We start from the raw sequence: 13,131 nt of genomic DNA, 5'->3' as shown, positions 1-13,131 counted from the left end.
CCAAACAGGCACCATCGTTGGCTTTTTCACAGGGTGAGGGTAAACTGCAGCAAGCTGAAGATCCAACTCCCCCCCCCAGCCTGCAGCCTCTGTTCCCTGTTTATCATATTAGCCTGTGCCCTTGAGCATTCTGCAGCCAGACTCAGCCTTTGAACTAAGAAGGAAAAGCAGACCAGGGCAACCATACCATAAATCATGTGGGTTTAAATTCTGACAGTAAATGGCCTTGCGCTAAACCTTCGCCTGGCTTCAGAGAGGGGTGTCTTGATTGGTTGTTCAGGTGGGCATGCGCTCCTGTCGCAGCTCCTCTTTAGATAGCTTGGGGAAAAAAACACAGCCCTCCATGTTTTCTTCTCTTTGGCAATTTGAAAACTAAACAAAAATTTGCAGGACAATATATTTTGTGATAAAATCATGAAGACGTGAGAGTCAGCCATGAAGAGCTAGGCGATCAAATTGTCTGCCACTATGTGCAGCTTGAAAGGCTTAATTACAGCAGCGCAGGACCAGCCATTGTTCAGAATAATTAAGACGGTTGGAGTGTCATTACTGACTCCCGCAGCTGTAATTTTGCAGAAGAGTTGGCCTGTTGAGTTGAATCACTTCAGGAGGGAATCAGAGGCGGGGAGCAATTTTGAAGTCACAGAATGTATTGAAAGTCACAGTGGCTCTGCTGACCTCCATGTGTCACCTGCAGATACCTGTGCTATTCACTGGAAGTACAGGGCAATCAAGATACAGCAGTCATGGCTGTGCTGTTATTTTTTCTAAGGGCAAAATTTGAATATTTATGATTTTTACTTTGATCCTATACCTAACAGCATCCTGTAGACCATTTTACCCAAAATCAAACCTGCAGTCACACACATTGACAATTCCTCCTTGGAATCTGGGGTCTTCCCACAGCTTTTAATCAAGCTTGGGTCACCCCACTGCTTAAGAAACCGAATCTCAACCCAGCCCAGGTTGAAAATTACAGGCCTGTCTCACTACTGCCTTTCCTGTCAAAAATAACAAACAGTCTATCACCAAGTTTCTGAGCATCTGCTGAAAAACAACCTGATCGACTCCGATCAATCTGGCTTCAGGTGTGACCACTCCACTGAGACTGCACTCCTGTCAGTCACAGAATCACTGGGACTGTCTGGAGCTGCTGGTCAGTCCTCTGTCTTGCTGCTGCTGCTGGATCTGTCTGCTGCCTTTGACGCAGTAAACCATCAAATCCTCCTCTCCACACTCTCTGAACTTGGCATCTCAGGATCTGTGCTGTCGTGGTTCAGGTCCTATCTCACAGACAGATCCCCCAGAGTGTCATGGCGAGGAGAAGTGTTTAAATCACATGGCTTATCAACAGGGGTACCCCAGGGTTCAGTGCTTGGTCCCCTACTCTTTTCCTTATACACCACCTCACTTGGTGCAGTGATCCACTCTCATGGCTTCTCCTACCACTGCTACGCTGACGCGCTCAGCTTTTCCTGTCTTTTCCTCCTGACAATATAACTGTCTTGGCTCAGGTATCAGTCTGTCTGGCTGATATCTCCACATGGATGAAGGAACGCCACCTTCAGCTAAATCTGTCCAAAACTGAGCTCATTGTCCTTCCTGCTTGTCCCGCAGTACAACCACAGATCAATGTCCTGCTTGATTCCAATCAACTGGTGCCCACAAACTCTGCCAGAAATCTGGGTGTCATGACTGACGACCAGCTGACCTTTAAGGTTCATGTGGCCTCAATTGCTCAATCTTGTCAATATGCCCTCTATAACATCAGGAGGATCAGACTTTACCTAACACAACAGGCCACCCAGCTGCTGGTAAAGGCCTTTGTGATTTCACGCATCGACTTCTGCAACTCCCTCCTAGCAGGCTTCTCTGCGTGTGCATTTAAACCTCTGCAGATGATCCAGAATGCAGCAGCACGTCTGGTCTTTAACCAGCCCAAAACAGCACACGTCACCCAGCTGTTAATCTTGCTTTACTGGCTATCAGTCGCAGCTCAAATCAAATTCAAAGCTCTTCTTCTGGCTTACAAAACATTGACAAGAATGGCTCCCTCATCCAGGTCTACCTCCTCACTCACTATGCTGTGCCTGTGAAAGACGCCTGGTGCTCCCAGCCGAGTGCAGCTCTAAATCACTAGCCAGACTCTTGTCCTCTGTTGTGCCCAAATGGTGAAATAAATTACCTAACTCTACATGATCTGCAGAGTCCTTTTCTACTTTTAAGAGATGTCTGCAAACTCATCTGTTCAGGGAACACTAAAGCACTTAAGCTGACCCTTCTCCTCAAGGGTAGAATGAGTCAGTAGGTCTGAGATTCAGTTCTTGTGGATTTTTCAGCACTATTACTGAATGTTGTTGGTTTGTTGGCTTGTTTACACCCCCCCCCCCCCCCCCCCAAATAAATAAATTAATAAATAAATAGAAATAAAATAGAATAAAAATAAATAAATATTATTTTTTTTAAAAATCCTACACTTAATGGCAGCACCTGCAGTCGAATAACTTGTAGCACTTTGTCGCACTATATAAATATATATATATATATATATATATATATATATATATATATATATATATATATATATATATATATATATATATATTGCTAGACTATGCTGATTGTCTGATCAGACATCTACGATAACATCTAGCTCATCAAGCGGGTAAAAGATAGAAGGCATTCAATAAAAGAGAGAAGCCAACTTTGTGACCATCCTGCTCAAGCCTGTGCTGTTATGTCACCCAGCCCAGGAGAGCTGTTACGTAGAACTGAGAGGAATCATAATCACCTGTGACTTCTCCACCAAAGTAGACGCCTGAGAGCCCTTTTCATTCACTCACTGATTTTTTTCTTATTACTCATCATAAAAACTCCCTGTCACTGACCACCTCTGTGTGCTTAAGAGTCAGAATTAGATCTCACAGAAAGGCTTAAAGGGCTGTTGAACACTCGGCAGCGCATTTACAAAGAGAGGGAGAGGAGGAGGAGGAGGTTGGGTGTAGATGAAGTGAGGCAGGGGAGAAGGAGGTATAAGAGGTGGGATCAGGAGGTGGTGAAGAGGGGGAGCCCGAGGAGAATTCATTAAATCTAACTCAGCGGCTACTGCCACATGCAAACAGATACTAAAGGAGGCCTGAGCTGCTGCCCTTTGTCCACAGACTTGACACCAGCCGTCTTCACTTAATAATACACACAATAACTGTGTTATTATTTTTCATCTAATATAAGGAGGGATATTAATACTGGCACTGGCAAATAGACTCATTCTCTACAGCAGGCTGTAGTTGTCCAAATGCAGATTTAAAAATTTGGGGCTGGTGCTCTTAACTGGTTTCACCAAAACACAAACAACACAACTCTCTAAAATCACATTAAACATTGAGTTAAGGTCATTTTTTCACTTTCAATTTCAATTTGTAAATTTACTTTGTTAACCTTTACAACTCATATAGGTGAGTTAATGACATTGTGACTCAAAAACAGATTATGTATGTGTCACACATGGTTTTAATGCGGGATGAGGGGATAAATAGAGAATCTTTTATTTAACTTATGTCCTTCTCTAAATCATCTACACACATCCCTGATTTGCCAGAAGGGTTTAAATGATAACTATAAAAGCAATTTCAAAAGGAATTGCGCTGTGAATGCAGAAAGCTAAAGCAGCTTGCGCTAAACTGCTAATGCAGAATGCTGAAGATGGATGACTGAAGATATGTCTGAAAACGGTTGAATGAAGTCCTGAAAAGTTTGTCTTGATCTGCTGAATGCAGAATGCTGAAGAACCCCATCACGAACTCTTGGGTGAAAAGAAAAGAATGTATGAATCAATGAATCAATGGAATGGATGAATGAATTTATAAAGCAGAAGTTGACCAAATGGCACTTAATGACAGCATTTATGGATACACACAAAGCCTCCTTCAACTTCATGCCAGAGTTCATTCAGTCTTGAGTCTTCCCCTTTAAATAAGTTGTTACCGAGAATTTTAGCGGCATTGAGCGTTCAGATTGTAGACTGAGTCCATTTGTCCCTAAAACATCTCATCACTGAGTGACTCTCAGCCTTTGCAGATCAAACTGGATGCTGAAGATGGTGTCATTTACTCTGATCACCCTGTTGATGGGCGTCGATGCTGTGGGACATGTTTCATAGCTGAAGAAACAACTGGCAGAAAGCGCCATGACAGCCACATAACCCTCTGATAGCTCATGTTCTGTTTGACAGTGCTAGCACAAATCCACCTCTGACTGTCAGAGAGAAAAAAAACCTCCCAAACATAGAAACACTGACGTTTGTTAGACTATACCATGATGTTTACAACCAATTAATGTTGCTAGGGAAACATTCTCCAATGGTATGTTGCACTTTTACCTGTGGAGCAGAGAACAGCCAACTTCAGCGTCGTCCTTTAGACCCACCTTTTTTATTGATGACTTCCAGCTTGGAAACTGTACACCCATGTTTACTCTCCTTTTAGTCCTTGTCTGTCCCAGTTCTTCTTAATTTCTTCCTGGTCTTTTTGGATTGAAATCTGATGATTTACACTCATGCGATCCATGTTTGTGATTCTCCATCATCACTTGTAAAACTGTGTTGTTCAAGTCCCCATCTAGACAATAAAAGTGCTGCAAATACAGAAACTGGCTTATTGAGAAAAATTGGAAAAGGGTCACATTAAGCAATTAATAAAGTAAAGCAATTAATAAAGATTACATAATCATTACTGAGTGCGACATGGTGATTTCAGTTCCTTAAAAAAGTGTTGTCTCTCCTGTAAAGTCAATCTGACCTCATAACAAAAGGAGTAATTGTGATACATACAGTAAATTGTTGCTAATGCTAAGTATATATTGTTTATGTTTTTGTTTTTTTTATCAGTTTTAAAAATCCTGACCTACCTGTCATGACCGATGGGCACCTCTGAGACAGGTTTCACAGAGGCTGAAGAGAATTATGTAACATAAAGGAAGCTGATGCGAAAATTTGAGTTGAGGGTGACTCACTTTTATTAGCAGGAGTGGATCCTTCCAAGCTGTAGCACCTTTGATGTTTTTTCCTTGGGTGTTTCACAGGGAATCCTTTATTTGCAAAATGTGCTAGATTTATATTGCATGTAATTGTCTGTGTGTGAGCGTACGTGTGACTGCGTATAAGCACATAGCTCATAGCAGTGGATACAATAGACAGTTACAGTGGGGTGCCAACTCCCCCAGAGCAAAACAGAGAAGATAACAACAAGAGGGAGGAGTAGAGAAAACTGTTGTGTGTGTGTGTGTGTGTGTGTGTGTGTGTGTGTGTGTGTGTGTGTGTGTGTGTGTGTGTGTGTGTGTGTGTGTGTGTGTGTGTGTGTGTGTGTGTGGAAAAGGAGGTGAGGTGTGTATAGAAGGAGGGAGTTGTGGCAGGTAAAGGAAGAGACCTGTGAGGTGACAGTCAAGCACGGGTGTGTTTGTGACCACAGTAATAGTAGCTTACTGTGTGTGTGTGTGTGTGTGTGTGTGTGTGTGTGTGTGTGTGTGTGTGTGTGTGTGTCGACAGATTTACAAGCATGTTTATTTGAAAACTTTCTTTTTATTCATTTATATATTTTTTTGTTACACAGGAACACCATAGGTTAATCTCTATAAGGAGATTTAATATTAGTTCACAACAACTTACTTTAAGGGCATATTGCAGGTTAAAGACAACAGTTAAGCAATTAAAAGAAATAATCTAAAAGTTATATTTGGGAAAAAAAATGGAATTTGATAAACCACAAGATCTCCTGGAAATATTTTAGTACGTTTATTGTACTTCTGCATTAAAAACGTGAACATGACATCACAGAAGGGAGTCCCTCTGGTTCTGCCTCTGTTGAACATTATTAAAAATGGATTCAACTGTAACTGTCAGTGTCTGTGTCTGCCTCAGCCCCCTCCTCTGGCTGTATGTTGATGTGTTGGTTGTATTGGTTGTATCAGGATTTTTCTGGGCGGGGAGTTGATGTGGTTACATCCCAGTGTGCAAGTTTGTTTGCGTAGCACGGAGAGGAGAAAAACATAGCCAAATTAAAATGAAACTCTTAACAGGTAAAGCTTCACAAGGGTGAAGGTTGTCTCGGCTTTCACTCACTTCTGGGCACTTGGAGAGCAGCTCAGGACAAAGAGTAATGGAAGTTGGCTTTCTGCTAACCAGGCATGTGTCAGATAAGCATGATTAGCTTGTGCTAAGGTCAGGTGCACAGCCATTGAGTCACTCCTGCATCAAAACATGATGCCAGCTTTAGTTGGAGGCAGTGGGTGTGCGCTGCCGCTGGCACTGAGCCCCAGAGGAGGACCCCCGTTTGAATGTTGTGTTTACTAACAAGTAATGAAGATTCCTGCAGACCCTACCTTTAAAGAAAATGACAAAAACCCTTGGATGAAGTGGAAGTTTAGTCCCGCAGCACATTCGTTTCAGGTAAGTGACAAAATTTACATTGCGTCCTTAAACTGCTTCAAGTATCAACCCAGCAGTTCTGAATTACAATGAAAAATCTTTAGCTCTGACAAGTCCCTGCTTAGGCAGGGCATTCTCATGGCTCAGAGGATAAGAGACTTGACTGTGTGACAAAAATGACATTCACCTGCTTGTTCAATTCAAACTTTTGCTGGAGCTTCAGTCAAATGACCTCCCCTAAGACTGTCAACGTCAATGACACCCACATGATATGATAATTGAAAAAATAATTATAAAATAAAAAGATAAATATAATAACACAGATTTTTATAAGTTAACAAACACTAAAATTAAAACCTACTTAACAGCATTTTTTTAGGATCTCAGTGACTGTGTATTTCTGGTTTATATTACTCTCACAGAAATTACTCTATGCAGCAGATTCAGGTTAATTTTTATTTGCATTTCAATCACTCAATCAGAAGGTTTCAAGAAAAATCAAGACTAAATGTGAAATTTGGTGCACTTTCTCTCCCATTTACTCCAGGCCTCAGAGTTTCACACTTAACCTATTTTAGAGGAAAATGTAGCTGCCTTGTGAGATAGTGTGACTAACTGGCTGAATCCAATCAGTGTGCGGAGTGACTGCAGTGAAATGTCTTAAACCGCACTGAGGGAGTTGCTGAACGAATTCAATAATTCCCTCATAAGACAGAGCTTGCTCTCAAAGAGATCCCGACGAGGTGAAATCCACTTCCTAAGCCCCTGCCAAAAACTCTGATGGAAAAAAGAGAGAGAATTGGTTTTCCTCCTTGGCTTTATGTTAGCTGGCTGCAAAGAGGCTCTGGAGCTCCTGAATGGATCCTATACCGTCTCCTTGTTTGCTCTCCCTCACTGACATCCCTCCCCCCCGTCCCCTTTTCACCTCCCTCCAAAGCCCTAAATCACTCTGACTGTGGACAAGCGTGATGTTAATAAACAGCCAGCAGGGAAATGCCACAGTTACCTATACGTGTGGGGCGTTTGTATATGTGTGTGTATGAGAGGCCAAGAATAACCTGGGTCTTCAGGGAGGAAAAGCACCCTGTCTGACACTGATAGCAGGGTAGCAGCTCAGAGTGATAAATGCATCCTCCATATTTTCTGAAGCAATTTTAAATGTCTCAACCCATAAGAACGTCCTCCTGTGATCAATATGAAGAATTAACCATATACTGCTAAATAACAGTGCTCCATAGTGCTGAACACATCATACATTGCCTGCAGCTTTTTGACGATGATGACGATAATGGTGATGAAGATGATGATGTGTCATATTCAAAGCTGAATATAGGTATGGACGTTGTGTGCCATGTCACGGCTGAGAGGCTGGGTCACACAGTTTGATATTCAGGTGCACAGAAGCGCAGGGTTTCCTGCAGCAAGCAGGCAGCTCGCTTGTCAGAGGTGTACTGAGGCATGACACGTACAGACACACACACGCACACCTACACACACACACACACACACACACACACACACACACACACACACACACACACACACACACACACACACACACACCTCTCCTCTCAGCAGTCATCCGCAACAGGACGGATGATAAAAATATCACAGGCCCTATCAGGCAATTAAACAGGGAGACGCAGCAGCAGTGTGTTGGCTTCTTAATGGTTTCAGCCCCCCCCTCAGAGGAGCCGGTGTGACTGGCCAACAGAAGCGACATGGACCACTGATAGAGGGGGAAATCAGAGGTTGGGTGAAGCAGAAATATTGGTCTCAGTGAACAGTTTTTTCTGTCATGTGGTAGGAGAAGGCAGCTGAGGGAGGTCTCCCCATGAACTGGGAAATGTTCTATGAAAGTGTTTAACTTTGACTGTATTTTTATTGGTGAGAAAGAAAGGGAAGTTGATACATTTGAGCCAAAAAAACTGATTTAACATCTTTTCTCTGTTTTTGTTTCTCAAGCACTGAATTTAATGTATTATTTAGGAGCACTTTATGAATCCGTAATAAGCTATTAAAGAAGAGATTTGAGGCTGTTTGAGTTGCTGGACCAGAGGAAATGTTCACACTGTGCTGATCCTCACATTGTCCTTGTCAATATATATATATATATATATATATATATATATATATATATATATATATATATATATATATATATATATATATATATATATATATATATATATATATAGATATATATATAGATATATATATACGTTTTCAGTTTCACGTTAATGCTCTGTGCACAGCACCACTGCACAATGTCCTTGGACAACCCCACAACAGATTTACTTCTATCATCCAGTTACAGTCTATCTTACAGGCATACAGAAGTCACACCTCTCATGTAGTATCACCTCAGGACACATGTAACATGACAGACGTTACAGAGCTACATCCCTAAAATGGACATTCCTCGGCTTAAATGGACTTTATCAACCAGACAAAACAGTTTGGTATCTGCCTCTCAACTCGGCTCAGTGATGGACTCCAAGACGCCTCCCACAATCTTGGACTCAGGATACAAAGTGGCACCAGTGTGGACTTTGATGGGCACAGCTTCTTTTAGTGTTTGTGTGCATGTGTGTATGAGAGAAAGACAGACACACTCAGTTCCAAAAAAGACAGTGAGACTGTGTGTGTCCCATGTTCCTTTGATTCAGACTGACACAATAATGGAGACAAAGTACATACTCGAGAGGAACAACAGCACTGATAAACCAGTGTCATTGTTAAGCACTCAGTCAGAGATGAACACTCACTACAGGAGTAAAACCTCTTCTTGAAGGCCATGATTTATCAGCTGGAAAAAAATATGCAGAGTGAAACACAATTCATTTTTAACAGTTGACAAAAGAAAACACAAGAAAAATGTCTAACACCAAACATTTTTTATCACTTGCTAACCTGTCCCTACTTAACATTGCAACTTAAGTTCAAATGAAATGCATTTTAAAGCTAAACAACCTTTGAAGCTTAATGTTTTGTCATTTAACTTTAAGTTTGACCGTCATTGAATGGAATATTTTTTACTTCTTTTCATCACATCCTATATTCTTGCAAAAAAAAAATGCAGCTGTTATGAAATTTGCACTTTTTCTTTTACAGGACTTTCCGATTTTCTTTCTGCGACTTTAGACAACTTTAGACAAATAAAGATTGCATCACACTAAGGTATTTGCAAGAGTTATAAAAGAGGAAATTTAGTTTGAAATGTGCTCGGAGTGTGTTGTCTCACAGATGGGAGGCCTGGGTCACATTGCTTAAGGGCATAAAGGGTAGCAGAGTGCAGAGTTAGTACTGTGCCTGTAATTAATAGTGTAAAATATGAGCAAAGACTGAATGCACAATACCGACAAGAATAAAATATAATAACCACCCGGCGGGTATGTGCCTAATATGAATCCATCTCTGTCTATTTGCATGAGTGTTTCAGCCATGAAGAAGCATGCGGAGAGAACATGGCTCACCATGGCACACAAGGATTTGTGTGATAAAAACCATGAAAATGCATGAAGAGCCGCTCCAAATGCAGTAACTTGATGTAAAAGCTCTATGTGTGGCTTTATTTACGCTCCCCTGCCCCCCATCTAACATCCAGATGAAGGCCTGCTGTGGTCCAGCATGCTCCTGCTCACCAGCTCAGCCGTCCAGGATGTATGTGCTGCAGACAAAGATAGGACTCTCAAAGGACCGCCACAATGCTGGACGATTCAAAGGCTCCCATTTCTGCTCCTCATTCCTCTCAGTCTTCCTTTATCACACTTTTTTTTCTAATGGAAAAAAAACAACCCAGCCCACACATCAGAACATGCTGTAGCATTGATAAAATGACTTATTACTCTTTGCTGCGCACTTCCCTCACTCCTTCTCTTTCTCTGTCTTCTCCCTCCCTGGATTCATCAAACTCACAACCTTCCCTCAAAATGGCTGGCACCTCCTGGCGCTTGTCTTGCCTGTCACCCTTCCTTTGCAGTGACCTTGAGATGGAGATGAAGAAGTGATGGTGTGCCCATATAACCGCCACAACACTGTTCGTCTTTCCGCCTGTGAAGGAAAAAATACACAGCAGCAAGATGGCTCTCACTTACACTGACAGCTGAAGGAGGGGGTAAAAAAGCCTCTGCATATCCACATCAATCAAAACAGGATTAGGGTGCCTCTCTCTGGTCCTTTTTATTTCTCATTAAGTTGAAGTTGCTGATGAAATACAGAGCTGTTAAACAGTAACTGGAGTTGCAAAGCATTAATGTGGGTTTTACTATCTTAAGTAATGATGCAAAATTAAAAATAAGGCAAATAAAATCAGAATTATTTCCAGATAACAAGAAAATATAAATTTTATGCTCATTTACAACTTTTAAATATTTGGATTGCCCCTCTGAATCTAAAGTTTAAAAGTATTGGCACCATCATTTGCATAGTCTGAGTCTGGAGGCTGAATTCTAACACTGCTGCATTGCCATTGTCAATGACAAAGGGGGGCAGAGTCTTTCTGACAGCAAGATTCGCAGATGAAATGACATGACAATGTGTGAAACCAAACTGTCTGCTGTGATCAACCACCTTCACACGCAAAGTGATCCCCCCTCCAAGGAAACTGCTGTGACCAGTCACATGACCCACTGGATGCCATTCTTCCTTGCCCTGGTAGAAAAGAGATGCAGACAAGAGATGATGCATGAATTCTTAATCAAATAAAGACAGTGAGAACTGATAGGAGTGGAAGGCAATCGTCCTGGCCATGCTGAATTAATGAGGCGCTGGCTTCCTTCCGCATGCCAAGTTTCTGAATGACTCTGCTCATCACTGTTCACTTTTCTGAGCCGTCTTGACCATCCAGTTTCTGTCCCCAGGCCAGGCATCCAAAACTCCACTGTGTGATACCCACTCTTCTGCTGTTCTTCTTTAAAGCTGAAAGACATATCAGATGAGCCCACGGGCTTGTTCTCATCATGACCTTGAGCTCATGAAGAGGAGGGGATGCTTTTGGCGGAAAATTTGGGGTTGTGTGTCTCCACTGACAAGCAGGAGTCCATGGTGTATCTGAGGGCGAGGAGGATGGGATCCAAGTGAGCGGCTGTCAGGCAGCCCTGTCCAGAAAACCCTCCTTTGTCCACCTGAGCCCCTGCATCATGTGGCTGTCTGCTGGCAGCTCAGAACCAATTCATTGCTTCACACCAATTCAAAATCGAGTTGCACTTGCCCTGTCAGGTTACACCTCCTCCTTCACACCTCTACCTTTTTTATCTCCACACCTGGGATGATGTCACCGTGTATGCGTGCCCTTGTGCAATTGCTCAAAAAGTGGAAAAGGAAAGAGAGGAAAAGTCTCAATTACTCTAGGCGGAGTTGGGCATACCCATGGTAACCAGGTCCTGTGGTATAGACAGGGATATCAGGCCAGGCCCAATGCCATTTGCATACAAATTGCCCAGCTGGCACCTTGTTGTTATGACAACGGCACACAGCTCCCAGAATTCATTTGGAAATGAAACACAAAAGGAAAAGCTAGCGAGTAGAGTCACTGATGATTTTTTTAAATTCATAATGAAAATGCCACTTACACTGACACCTTGTTCTCATGTAAATCCAATCACCATTTAGTATCTGCAGGAAATGAGAAATACCATGTGCTATGGGGGGTAATGATTTGAATATAGGTCAAAATGCATGCTATATCACATGTATCTGTTTTGCTGCTGAAAATATATCTTTGAATATCATAACACCTAGTAAATCATTGATAAAGTGTGAAACCTTTTTTTCCCCTTAAAATTAGATCAACAAATTGATTTTGACTCATGGCAGATACTTTCCAAAGTGCATGTGTCTTTCTCCTGGCTCACCTAATTCTTGAAACCTTTATATAATTCCTTACAATGAGCTATGCCAAATCCTCAGCTTCAGAGAGAGAGTAAACTCTGCTGACAACACAGTGTCCTCTACTGGCAGCATGTGGCAGGAAGTTTACACAACTGCCTGTCTGGCTAAACGGATAATATTTAGCTCAAGGGCAAGTGAGCTGATGCTTTTCCATAGTCATCCTGGCTCAGCTTACTGACCAGTTAAATTGCCCTGCCGTGGGCTCCATGAGCATTCTGTGAACCCAGTAGATCTATTTGCCCCCCAACAACCCCCACCAGGCTGTGGTTTAATCATTGTCCTCTGTGGGGCTGTCAAACGATCACAGTCTAATCAGTGCCTCCCTCAGTGGGAAACAAAACAGCTCCTGGACCCAACACTTGACTTTTCTTGTATGGGAGAGTGCTGAACTCTGGGCAAGGTGAGCCCCTTTCCCCTTACACATTAAACTCTGCATGTTTCCCCCTTAGCGCATTAACATTAAGAGCCCTACTGATGGTCCTGTTACAGATTGTTAGAGAAGACTGGTGCAAACCACTCCAGCCCGGATTGAAAGGCCTGTGTCAGCAACAACTCAGCCATGTGTGCGTACATGTTTATTTGCGTGTGTTGCACCCTGTACCTCAGGGTTACAACACAAGGAAGGTGACACATCCTGCCTCCCCAGCATATAAATGCAGGAGCCTTCTCACTGAACTGCTGCTGGCTCTGAGGCGTAGCTGTTTAGTGAGCTTCTTCCCTGTGAACGTGCAACCTTACCCAAGGTCATCCTTCGCCAGCAGCCCAGATCTTTGCTAAAGCACCACCCTACTCATTTGTCACTTACCATATAATTCAAC

Source organism: Halichoeres trimaculatus, unplaced genomic scaffold, assembly GCF_033239565.1.
Source record: "Halichoeres trimaculatus isolate MK-OKI-2021-1 unplaced genomic scaffold, fHalTri1.1 fHalTri1_scaffold_3, whole genome shotgun sequence".
NCBI lineage: Eukaryota > Metazoa > Chordata > Actinopteri > Labriformes > Labridae > Halichoeres > Halichoeres trimaculatus.
The sequence above is the reverse complement of the archived record's forward strand: the minus strand, read 5'-3'. Positions refer to the sequence as shown.